Raw genomic sequence first — 13688 nt, 5'->3', positions numbered from 1 at the left:
TTTCCTGGTGTGTACAACATATACGATGATAATACTGTATACGTACAAAGATGATGGTGAAGACAACTGGTAAATAAGAAAATATACAGAACTGGGCTTCCGGGAAGATGGCGGAAGAGTAAGACGCAGAGATCACCTTCCTCCCCACAGATACACCAGAAATACATCTGCACGTCGATCAACTCCTACAGAACACCTACTGAACACTGGCAGAAGACCTCTCACCTCCCAAAAGGCAAGAAACTCCCCACGTACCTGGATAGGGCAAAAGAAAAAAGAATAAACAGAGACAAAAGGATAGGGACAGGACCTACACCAGTGGGAGGGAGCTGTGAAGGAGGAAAGGTTTCCACACACTAGAAGCCCCTTCGTGGGTGGAGACTGCGGGTGGCGGAGTGGGGAAGCTTCGGAGCCGCGGAGGAGAGCACAGCAACAGGGGTGCGGAGGGCAAAGCGAAGAGATTCCTGCACAGAGGATCAGGGCCGACGGGCACTCACCAGCCCGAGAGGCTTGTCTGCTCACCCGCCGGGGCGGACAGGGCTGGGAGTTGAGGCTCGGGCTTCGGTCGGAGCACAGGGCGAGGACTGGGCTTGGGGACGTGAACACAACCTGCAGGGGGTTAGTGCACCACGGCTAGACGGGACGGAGTCCGGGGAAAAGTCTGGACCTGCCGAAGAGGAAAGAGACTTTTTCTTCTCTCTTTGTTTCCTGGTGCCCAAGGAGAGGGGATTAAGAGCGCTGCTTAAAGGAGCTCCAGAGATGGGCGCGAGCCGCAGCTAAAAGCGCAGACCCCAGAGACAGGCATGAGATGCTAAGGCTGCTGCTGCTGCCGCCACCAAGAAGTCTGTGTCAGGTCACTATCCACATCCCCCTTCCGAGGCACCTGTGCAGCCCGCCACTGCCAGGGTCCCGGGATCCAGGGACAACTCCCCCGGGAGAACGCACGGCACGCCTCAGGCTGGTGCAATGTCAGACTAGCCTCTGCCGCCGCAGGCCCGCCCCGCACTCCGTGCCCCTCCCCCCAACCCCCGGCCTGAGTGAGCCAGAGCCCCCGCATCAGCGGCTCCTTTATCCCCGTCCTGTCTGAGCGAAGAACAGACGCCCCCCAGCGACGAACACGCAGAGGCGGGGCCAAATCCAAAGCTGAGCCCCTGGGAGCTGTGAGAACAAAAAAGAGAAAGGGAAATCTCTCCCAGCAGCCTCAGAAGCAGCGGATTAAAGCTCCACAATCAACTTGATGTACCCTGCATCTGTGGAATACATGAATAGACAACGAATCATCCCAAATTAAGGAGGTGGACTTTGAGAGCAAGACTTATGATTTTTTCCCCTTTTCCTCTTTTTGTGAGTGTGTATGTGTATGCTTCCGTGTGAGATTTTGTCTGTATAGCTTTGCTTCCACCATTTGTCCTAGGGTTCTATCCGTCCGTTTTTTTTTTTTTCCTTTTTTTTCTCTTACTATTTTTTTATTTTAATAACTTTATTATATTTTATCTTCTTTATTTTACTTTATCTTCTTTCTTTCTTTTTTTCCTTCCTTCCCTCCCTCCTTCCTTCCTCCCTCCCTGCTTTCTTTCTTACTACTTCTACTAATTGTTTCTACTTTTTCTCCTTTTTATTCTGAGCCGTGTGGATGAAAGGCTCTTGGTGCTGCAGCCAGGAGTCAGGGCTGTGCCTCTGAGGTGGGAGAGCCAACTTCAGGACACTGGTCCACAAGAGACCTCCCAGCTCCACGTAATATCAAACGGCGAAAATCTCCCAGAGATCTCCATCTCAACAACAGCACCCAGCTTCACTCAACGACCAGCAAGCTACAGTGCTGGACACCCTATGCCAAACAACCAGCAAGACAGGAACACAACCCCACCCATTAGCAGAGAGGCTGCCTGAAATCATAATAAGTCCACAGACACCCCAAAACACACCACCAGATGTGGACCTGCCCACCAGAAAGACAAGGTCCAGCCTCATCCACCAGAACACAGGCACTAGTCCCCTCCACCAGGAAGCCTACACAACCCACTGAACCAACCTTAGCCACTGGGGACAGACACCAAAAACAACAGGAACTATGAGCCTGCAGCCTGCAAAAAGGAGACCACAAACAGAGTAAGATAAGCATAATGAGAAGACAGAAAAAAACACAGCAGATGAAGGAGCAAGATAAAAACCCACCAGACCTAACAAATGAAGAGTAAATAGGCAGTCTACCTGAAAAAGAATTCAGAATAATGATACTAAAGATGATCCAAAATCTTGGAAATAGAATGGACAAAATGCAAGAAACATTTAACAAGGACCTAGAAGAACTAAAGATGAAACAAACAATGATGAACAGCATAATAAATGAAATTAAAAATACTCTAGATGGGATCAATAGCAGAATAACTGAGGAAGAAGAACGGATAAGTGACCTGGAAGATAAAATAGTGGAAATAACTACTGCAGAGCAGAATAAAGAAAGAAGAATGAAAAGAACTGAGGACAGTCTCAGAAACCTCTGGGACAACATTAACGCACCAACATTCGAATTATAGGGGTTCCAGAAGAAGAAGAGAAAAAGAACGGGACTGAGAAAATATGTGAAGAGATTATAGTTGAAAACTTCCCTAATATGGGAAAGGAAATAGTCAAGTCCAGGAAGCACAGAGAGTCCCATACAGGATAAATCCAAGGAGAAACACGCCAAGACCCATATTAATCAAACTTTCAAAAATTAAATACAAAGAAAACATATTAAAAGCAGCAAGGGAAAAACAACAAATAACACACAAGGGAATCCCCATAAGGTTAACAGCTGATCTTTCAGCAGAAACTCTGCAACCCACAAGGGACTGGCAGGACATATTTAAAGTGATGAAGGAGAAAAACCTGCAAGCAAGATTACTCTACCCAGCAAGGATCTCATTCAGATTTGATGGAGAAATTAAAACCTTTACAGACAAGCAAAAGCTGAGAGAGTTCAGCACCACCAAACCAGCTTTACAACAAATGCTAAAGGAACTACTCTAGGCAAGTAACAAAAGAGAAGGAAAAGACCCACAATAACGAACCCAAAACAATTAAGAAAATGGGAATAGGAACACACATATCGATAATTACCTTAAATATAAATGGACTAAATGCTCCCACCGAAAGACACAGACTGGCTGAATGGATACAAAAACAAGACCCATATATTTGTTGTCTACAAGAGACCCACCTCAGACCTGGAAACACATACAGAATGAAAGTAGGGGATGGAAAAAGATATTTCATGCAAATGGAAACCAAAAGTAAGCTGGAGTAGCAATTCTCATATCAGACAAAATAGACTTTAAAATAAAGACTATTAGAAAAGACAAAGAAGGACACTACGTAATGATCAAGGGATCGATCCAAGAAGAAGATGTAACTATTGTAAATATTTATGCACCCAACACAGGAGCACCTCAATACATACGGCAAATACAAACAGCCATAAAAGGGGAAATCGACAGTAACACATTCATAGTAGGGGACTTTAACACCCCACTTTCACCAATGGATAGATCATCCAAAATGAAAATAAGTAAGGAAACACAAGCTTTAAATGATACATTAAACAAGATGGACTTAATTGATATTTATAGGACATTCCATCCAAAAACAACAGAATACACATTTTTCTCAAGTGCTCATGGAACATTCTCCAGGATAGATCATGTCTTGGGTCACAAATCAAGCCTTGGTAAATTTAAGAAAATTGAAATTGGATCAAGTATCTTTTCCGACCACAACGCTATGAGACTAGATATCAATTACAGGAAAAGATCTGTAAAAAATACAAACACATGGAGGCTAAACAATACACTACTTAATAACGAAGTGATCACTGAAGAAATCAAAGAGGAAATAAAAAAAATACCTAGAAACAAATGACAATGGAGGCAAGACGACCCAAAATCTATGGGCTGCAGCAAAAAGCAGTTCTAAGAGGGAAGTTTATAGCAATACAAACCTACCTTAAGAAACAGGAAACACGTCGAATAAACAACCTAACCTTGCACCTAAAGTGATTAGAGAAAGAAGAATAAAAAACCCCCAAAGTTAGCAGAAGGAAAGAAATCATAAAAATTAGATCAGAAATAAATGAAAAAGAAATGAAGGAAACGATAGCAAAGATCAATAAAACTAAAAGCTGGTTCTTTGAGAAGATAAACGTAATTGATAAACCATTAGCCAGACTCATCAAGAAAAAAAGGGACTAGACTCAAATCAATAGAATTAGAAATGAAACAGGAGAAGTAACAACTGACACTGCAGAAATACAAAAGATCATGAGAGATTACTACAAGCAACTCTATGCCAATAAAATGGACAACCTGGAAGAAATGGACAAATTCTTAGAAAAGCACAACCTTCTGAGACTGAACCAGGAAGAAACAGAAAATATGAACAGACCAATCACAAGCACTGAAATTGAAACTGTGATTAAAAATCTTCCAACAAACAAAAGCCCAAGACCAGATGGCTTCACAGGCGAATTTTATCAAACATTTAGAGAAGAGATAACACCTATCCTTCTCAAACTCTTCCAAAATATAGCAGAGGGAGGAACACTCCCAAACTCATTCTATGAGGCCACTGTCACCCTGATACCAAAACCAGCGAGGACGTCACAAAGAAAGAAAACTACAGGCCAATATCACTGATGAACATAGATGCAAAAATCCTCAACAAAATACTAGCAAACAGAATCCAACAGCACATTAAAAGGATCATACACCATGATCAAGTGGGGTTTATTCCAGGAATGCAAGGATTCCTCAATATACGCAAATCAATCAACGTGATACACCATATTAACAAAATGAAGGAGAAAAACCATATGATCATCTCAAAAGATGCAGAGAAAACTTTGACGAAATTCAACACCCATTTATGATAAAAACCCTCCAGAAAGTAGGCATAGAGGGAACTTTCCTCAACATAGTAAAGGCCATATATGACAAACCCACAGCCAACATCGTCCTCAATGGTAAAAAACTGAAAGCATTTCCACTAAGAACAGGAACAAGACAAGGTTGCCCACTCTCACCACTCTTATTCAACATAGTTTTGGAAGTTTTAGCCACAGCAATCAGAGAAGAAAAGGAAATAAAAGGAATCCAAATCGGAAAAGAAGAAGTAAAGCTGTCACTGTTTGCAGATTACATGATACTATACATAGAGAATCCTAAAGATGCTACCAGAAAACTACTAGAGCTAATCAATGAATTTGATAAAGTAGCAGGATACAAAATTAATGCACAGATATCTCTGGCATTCCTATACACTAATGATGAAAAATCTGAAAGTGAAATCAAGAAAACACTCCCATTTACCACTGCAACAAAAAGAATAAAATATCTAGGCATAAACCTACCTAAGGAGACAAAAGACCTGTATGCAGAAAATTATAAGACACTGATGAAAGAAATTAAAGATGATACAAATAGATGGAGAGATATACCATGTTCTTGGATTGGAAGAATCAACATTGTGAAAATGACTCTACTACCCAAAGCAATCTACAGATTCAATGCAATCCCTATCAAACTACCACTGGCATTTTTCACAGAACTAGAACAAAAAATTTCACAATTTGTATGGAAACACAAAAGACCCCGAATAGCCAAAGCAATCTTGAGAACGAAAAACGGAGCTGGAGGAATCAGGCTCCCTGACTTCAGACTATACTACAAAGCTACAGTAATCAAGACAGTATGGTACTGGCACAAAAACAGAAAGATAGAGAAATGGAACAGGAGAGAAAGCCCAGAGATAAACCCATGCACATATGGTCACCTTATCTTTGATAAAGGAGGCAGGAATGTACAGTGGAGAAAGGACAGCCTCTTCAATAAGTGGTGCTGGGAAAACTGGACAGCTACATGTAAAAGTATGAGATTAGATCACTCCCTAACACTATACACAAAAATAAGCTCAAAATGGATTAAAGACCTAAATGTAAGGCCAGACACTATCAAACTCTTAGAGGAAAACATAGGCAGAACACTCCATGACATAAATCACAGCAAGATCCTTTTTGACCCACCTCCTGGAGGAATGGAAATAAAAACAAAAATAAACAAATGGGACCTAATGAAACTTCAAAGTTTTTGCACAGTAAAGGAAACCATAAACAAGACCAGAAGACAACCCTCAGAATGGGAGAAAATATTTGCAAATGAAGCAACTGACAAAGGATTCATCTCCAAAATTTATAAGCAGCTCATGCAGCTCAATAACAAAAATACAAACAACCCAATCCAAAAATGGGCAGAAGACCTAAATAGACATTTCTCCAAAGAAGATATAGAGACTGCCAACAAACACATGAAAGAATGCTCAACATCATTAATCATTAGAGAAATGCAAATCAAAACTACAATGAGATATCATCTCACACCAGTCAGAATGGCCATCATCAAAAAATCTAGAAAGAATGCATACTGGAGAGGGTGTGGAGAAAAGGGAACCCTCTTGCACTATTGGTGGGAATGTAAATTGATACAGCCACTGTGGAGAACAGTATGGAGGTTCCTTAAAAGACTACAAATAGAACTACCATATGACCCAGCAATCCCACTACTGGGCATATACCCTGAGAAAACCATAATTCAAAAAGAGTCATGTACCAAAATGTTCATTGCAGCTCTATTTACAATAGCCAGCAGATAGAAACAACCTAAGTGCCCATCATCGGATGAATGGATAAAGAAGATGTGGCACATATATACAATGGAATATTACTCAGCCATAAAAAGAAACGAAATTGAGCTATTTGTAATGAGGTGGATAGACCTAGAATCTGTCATACAGAGTGAAGTAAGTCAGAAAGAGAAAGACAAATACCGTATACTAACACACATATATGGAATTTAAGAAAAAAAAATGTCATGAAGAACCTAGGGGTAAGACAGGAATAAAGACACAGACCTACTAGAGAATGGACTTGGGAATATGGGGAGGGGAATGGGTAAGCTGTGACAAAGTGAGAGAGAGGTATGGACATATATACACTACCAAACGTAAGGTAGATAGCTAGTGGGAAGCAGCCGCATAGCACAGGGAGATCAGCTCGGTGCTTTGTGACTGCCTGGATTGGTGGGATAGGGAGGTTGGGAGGGAGGGAGACGCAAGAGGGAAGAGATATGGGAACATATGTATATGTATAACTGATTCACTTTGTTATAAAGCAGAAACTAACACACCATTGTAAAGCAATTAGACTCCAATAAAGATGTAAGAAAAGAAAATCTAAAAAAAAAAAGAAAGAAAATATACAGAACCATTGTATGGTTCACACAAATGCACTTTTTTTTTTTTTAAATAATGAATCTTTTTTTAAAAAATAAAATTATTCTACTTTGGGTGCATTGGGTCCTCGTTGCTGTGTGCGGGCTTTCTTTTAGTTGCGGCAAGCGGGAGCTACTCTGCGTTGTGGTGCGTGGTCTGCTCACTGCGGTGGCTTCTCGTTGTGGAGCACAGGCTCTAGGCGCACAGGCTCAGTAGTTGTGGCGCACGGGCTTAGCTGCTCTGCGGTATGTGGGATCTTCCCGGACCATGGCTCAAACCCGTGTCTACTGCATTGGCAGGTGGATTCTTAACCACTGTGCCACCAGGGAAGCCCCCACAAGGGCACTTTTAAAAAGGCTTTGTGCCAGTTTAAATGTCCCATTTATGGCCTTAAGGCTCCACTATGTCACTTGCTTTTAACTATTACACAAAGCTCACAGGCTCGTGCTGTAATCACTACTACAGGCTGAACCACACTGTGTCATAAACTCCATGTTCCAGCCACTTCTCTGTGTTCTCTGTCCCACCCTTGTTTACAGTTATACCATATATAAGGATGCTGATGTAACATTTCCTAAGGCATGTATCACAGGGCTGGAAACAGGTATATGACTATGAAGTTATATACAAGTTACACGGAAGATACTTTAGTGTTTAAAACGTTACTGTAATTCTGACAATAACCATTCTTTGCATGCACAGCTATGACTGAAATGATCAGTGCCCAAATAACGTTACTCAACCTACAAGGACTGTCACTGGACTCATGCATTGTCTATGATCCAGCCTCGAGCTTTCCACATTCAAGAGGGACCATCCCAAGCAAACAGAATGGCTTTCAATCACCGTTATTCTATACTTCATGATGATGGCATGTTGCTAAAAGGTGTATCTTTCAAGTATCTTTCTAGACTACTTCCCAAATTCAGTTTGCCATGTAGCAGGTATTAATTTATTATGCTTTATTTAATCAATTCTCTGCCTTATGGTTTAGTTGAGAAGAGCTGGATTTGGAATATGGGCCACTTTGTTCTAAACCCCACCCTATACTTGAAACCCACAGCTCTTAGTAAGCTGCAACACTGCTCAAACAGCTGGATGAGATCTGTAGGTCTTAGGGATCTCACAGTCATTCAAAACTTTGTGCTTTAAGTCTCTAGTCTCACCTAAAACTCAGTGCTACACTGCCACTAAACAATTAGCTCTCAAAAAAATCCATTAGATATAATGGAAAATGTTCAGTCATATTTTGTTTAAATTTCTTGACTTCACCTTATTCAAGGTTACTTTAATAACCTCAAAGGAAAAAACATTCTACTTTTTTATGACACAATTAATAGTCTCCATACTTCATATAACTTAATATAATAAAATTCTCTTTTTATATCATATCAAACATATTCAAATAGGAAGAAACTAGTTAAAATTATAACCTATCACAAAAGTAAAAATTTAGAAACTGAGCTGCCAGGTATCTTCAAAGTAATTTTACTATGATTATAAATTAAATGCCAAAAATACAATTCTCCTTATCAAATTCCATTTGTGTAATGCTTTTAGTTGGAACTCCACTCTTAATGATTACATAGATTTAATCAGAAATAAAAAATTCAATGTGGCCCAAATCAGAATATGTATTCTTTTGGTAATAAAATATGAATGTTGTTTAAGTTTTAAATAAATTAAAATAACAAGTTACTATAAACATAACCTTAATTAGATTGCATATGCCACTGTATTTTAATTATTGACATAATGGATGGCTGTTACTGAACATAAGCTAATTAATACCTATTCTCATACTCGTGATCAAAACAAAACTACAAAAACAAATCTCTAACCATTATGAAGTTACACATTTTTTATATTAGAATCCAACTTGCTTTATAGAAATTTCAATATCATTCCCCAATTTTACAAATGATAATGAACTAAAGGATTAAACGTCTTTGCTTCTAAAAGGTTGTGATCTCATGTTCAAGCTCAGAGATGAGTCATGTCAGACCACTTTGATTTATTCTTTCAACAAATATACACCAACCACCTAGTACATGTCAGATGCTCATAAAGAGCTCTAAAAACACAATGATAAAGGGGGAAAGGACACAGATCCTCCCTCATAGGATTTACAGTACCTTCATGGAACTTACAACTTGCTTGTGGGTGGCGGTGGGGGGAGACTTCAATCAAACAATTCTACAAATGAATGTGAAATTCTGAACAACAGTGTTATGGGTTACACTGAGAGCCTATCTCAGGCAGCACAGAGAGTGGATATGAGCATGGGGTCTAGATTAATTGACCAGGACTGAAATTCCAGCTCTGTCACTTCCTAGCTGCGTATCTCTAGATGACATACTTCACTGTTTTGTGTTTCTATGTGTTCTCTTCTGTAAAATAGAGCTATTAATCCCTGGCTCCGCTGGGTTTTTGTGAGAATTAAATGAATTAATTCACATAAAATGCTTAGAATAGTTCCTCCATATAATAAGTACTCAATAAACAGTGACTATTATTTTAAGAGAAGCTTGAAATTTGGACTTGTGGACAGGCTGCCAGTTTGGAATTTCTGCTTAGAGAGGAAGGCAGGTCACGCAAGACCTCGTAGATCATAGTCAGGCTTTCAGTCTTTATCTCAGAGCAGTGGTCAGTCATGTAAGTACTGAAGCAACCTAATCAAATGGCACTGTATTTTTTCCTTTTAAAGATCTGGCACTTGAGGAAAACAATGAAATAATTCTAGACCATCACCACCCAACTGAACTTCCGGTGATGATGGAAATGTATATTTGTGCTGTCCTGTGTGGCAGCCACTAGCCATGTGTGGCTATCAAGCACTTGAAACGCAGCCAGTGTGACTGAGGAACTGAGGTTTTAATTTTAATTAATTTAAATTTAAACACAGCTAAACATGGCTCGTGGATATATATTAGACAGCACAGATAGATAATTAAGGCATGACAGACCCCATTTAAGAAATCTACAAACTTTATCGATATTGCTCTAAGTAGAATATAGTAAAATATCACTAACATTCACGACAATGTTTTAAAATCTGACACTAAAGCTATAAACTAATTTGGCACCATTTCAATAATACATATGGGTGAGTAATGTTAATTAGTATAACCAGTTTTGCTTTTCATGTGTTATGTGATAGTCAGTTCTCCATGTACTTTACCCATACATTATCATTCATTCCTACAAAATTTCCTTTCCCCAAAAGTAATCACATACTTGTAATAAAAGCATTTGAAATAAGCCAATCTAAAAATAGGCAAGGAATTGAATAGACATTTTTCCAAAGACATAGAAATAGCCAATAAGCATATGAAAATATGCTCCAATGTCATCAGTCATTAGGGAAATATAAATCAAACAATGAGTTATCACTGTATATCCATTAGGAAAGTCTATAATTAAAGACAGACAATACCAAGTGTTGGTGAGAATGTAGAGGACAGGAACCCTCACATACTGCTGGTGGGAAAGTAAAACAGTGCAGCTGTTTTGGACACAGCCTGACAGTAACTCAGAAAGTTAAACAGAGAGTTATCATATGCACCAGCAATTCCACTCCTAGGTATATGTCGAGAAGAACTGAAAACATATGTTTATGTAAAAACACACATGAATGTTCATAGCAGCATTTTCTTAATAGCCAAAAAATGAAAACCCAAGTTCTATCAGCTGATGCAGGATAAGCAAAAGGTGGTCTGTCCAAACAATACAGTATTATTCAGTCATAAAATGGAATGAAATACTGATTTGTGCTACAATATGGATGAATCTTGAAAGTACTATGCTAAGCGGCCTGACACAAAAGTTCACATATTGTATGATTCTATTTATATGAAATGTCCAGAACTGGCAAATCCATAGAGGAAGTAAACAAGTGGTTCCCGGGGATGGGGGTGGGGGGAGGAAATGGGGAATGACTAATTAACAGGTATGGGGTTTATTTTGGGGGTGAAAATGTTTTGTAATTAGATGGTGATGATTGCCCAACTCTGTAAATGTACTAAAAGCCACTGAATTGTTACGTGAATTATATCTCAATTTTTAAAAGCACTTCAATTTTTGGTTTTAAAATTTTGTTAATTTCCTGTTCATATAATTTTTCTTTAAACATCTTGGGGTGCTTTTTTTCCCTCTCTCGCTAAAGAAATACTAGCCATTTTATTAGGTGGTTTTGTGTAAGAATAGGTATTTGCAAACAAAAATTCTGTATAGGAGGCAAATTTTAAAAGCTGCTAGTTACTTTAAAAGGACATAGAGATACAGAAGTCTATTTGGCTCTCTCTGTGAAGCAATAGCAGTTCTGAGCTAAAGTTTGAGAAGACAGAATTCCTCTCTTTCTGACATTCTCCTGAGCTGACAAAGGAGAGATCTGAAAGATGAAGACTGAAGCCACATCGGCAGCCCTGGTTGACGCTTAGAGCTGAAACAAAACTGAGAAGCGAAGTTATGGGCAGACCCTGGATTTCAACATTAAATCAAGTAAACATGAGAAATGAGCTGAAATTTCTCTCCCTGAAGATACAAAGAGAAACTGGGGTAAAGAATAAGGCAAGTAAAGAAGCAACCCAAGTGTCCATCAACCGATGAATGGATAAAGAAGATGCAGTATATGTATGTATGTGTACGTACACACACACACACACACACACACACACACACACACACACACACACACACACACACACACACACACAGGAATATTACTCAACCATAAAAAATGAAGTTTTGCCATTTGCATCACTGTGGATAGACCTAGAGGGTATTATGCTTAGTGAAATAAGTCAGACAGAGAAAGACAAATACTCTATGTTATTACTTACATGTGGAATATAAAAAATAAAACGAATGTAGATAACAAAACAGAAACAGACTCACAGATATAGAAAACAAACTAGTGGTCACCAGCAGGGAGGGGGACGAGGGGTAAGATAGGGGTATGGGATTAAGAGATACAAACTACTGTGTATAAAGTAAATAAGCAACAGGGATATATTGTACAGCACAGGAAAATACAGCCATTATTTTGTAATAACATTAAATGGGGGCTTCCCTGGTGGCGCAGTGATGAAGAATCCACCTGCCAATGCAGGGGACACGGGTTCAAGCCCCGGTCCAGGAAGATCCCACATGCCACGGAGCAACTAAGTCCGTGCGCCACAACTACTGACCCTGCACTCTAGAGCCTGCAAGCCACAACTACTCAGCCTGCACTCTAGAGCCCGCAAGCCACAACTACTGACCCTGCACTCTAGAGCCCACAAGCCACAACTACTGACCCTGCACTCTAGAGCCCATGAGCCACAACTACTGAGCCCGCGTGCTGCAACTACTGAAGCCCATGCACCTAGAGCCCGTGCTCCACAACAAGAGAAGCCACCACAATGAGGAGCCCATGCACCACAATGAAGAGTAGCCCCCGCTTCGCTACAACTAGAGAAAGCTTGCGTGCAGCAACGAAGACCCAACACAGGTTGGGTCTTTATGTTGTATTTTTATTTTACAAAAATAAAAATAAATTAAATAAATTTATTTAGAAAATATAAAATGGAATATAATCTGTAAATACGGAATCACTACATACACCTGAAATTAATATTGTAAATCAACTATGTTTCAATTAAAAAGAAAAAAGACAAGGAGAGGGAAGTACAAAATTTGCATAAATCCAAAAGAAATCATAAATGCTTCAGAAATACATTTCCATTTCATGACTTGGAAAAGAACTATTTGTCTGGGTCATACAGTAAGTCAGAGACTAAATAATAAATCAGAGAGTAATTAATACTTATGAACTCTTATTCAGCTGTCATCAATGACAGAGTAGGATTACCATCTGTTATAGGTTAATGAAGTTTTTTTCCCTTAAAACAGTTGCTATTAGTTGAATTCTTTTCATGATTGATAAATACATCGAAATTCTCATTTTAAGTACAAAAATGTCAAACTGCCTATGGAAACTTAAACAGGAAAATACCAAGAAAAAGAAAAATTTAAATTTATGCTACATTTAAAAGTTAGCTACTATTTAACATCTAAATTGTTGAAGAGCTGAAAGGTTGAAAAAAAATAATACCACTTAAGTAACTCCTACTAACAGAAAAAGAAAAATAAGACAAACCTCCTGGAGGATCCTGGCTTGGCCCTACCTAGAAAAGAAATGAAATGGGAACAAGTCCCTTCCAAAGTACTTCAGGGGTGGAATTTACTAACTCTAATATACTGGGGGAAAAGTGTCAAGAAATCATAGAACCATAAGAAAGATTTTCAGCATCTAAAAGCCTATATATATATATATGTGTGTGTGTGTGTGTATATATATATATAAATGATACATATATATCATTTTATAAAAACATAATGAAAAG

At 39.2% G+C, this 13688-nt stretch overlaps 1 protein-coding gene across 15 annotated transcripts in view; it reads right to left on the bottom strand.

Annotated features, from left to right (window-relative positions):
* PKP4 (plakophilin 4) overlaps nt 1–13688 on the bottom strand; it is a 961933-nt gene that overhangs the window by 221290 nt on the left and 726955 nt on the right. Inside the window, exon 1 of one of the 15 annotated variants that reach the window (XM_049712688.1) lies at nt 498–680. The exons of the other annotated variants lie outside the window; for them this stretch is intronic. The gene's annotated coding sequence lies outside the window, so the exon portion shown is untranslated. Of the gene's footprint in view, nt 1–497; nt 681–13688 lie in introns of those variants that run through there. 15 annotated transcript variants of the gene reach the window in all.

Source organism: Orcinus orca, chromosome 7, assembly GCF_937001465.1.
Source record: "Orcinus orca chromosome 7, mOrcOrc1.1, whole genome shotgun sequence".
Lineage (NCBI taxonomy): Eukaryota > Metazoa > Chordata > Mammalia > Artiodactyla > Delphinidae > Orcinus > Orcinus orca.
Note: the sequence above shows the minus strand (reverse complement) of the source record. Positions and strands in the feature narration are given on the sequence as shown.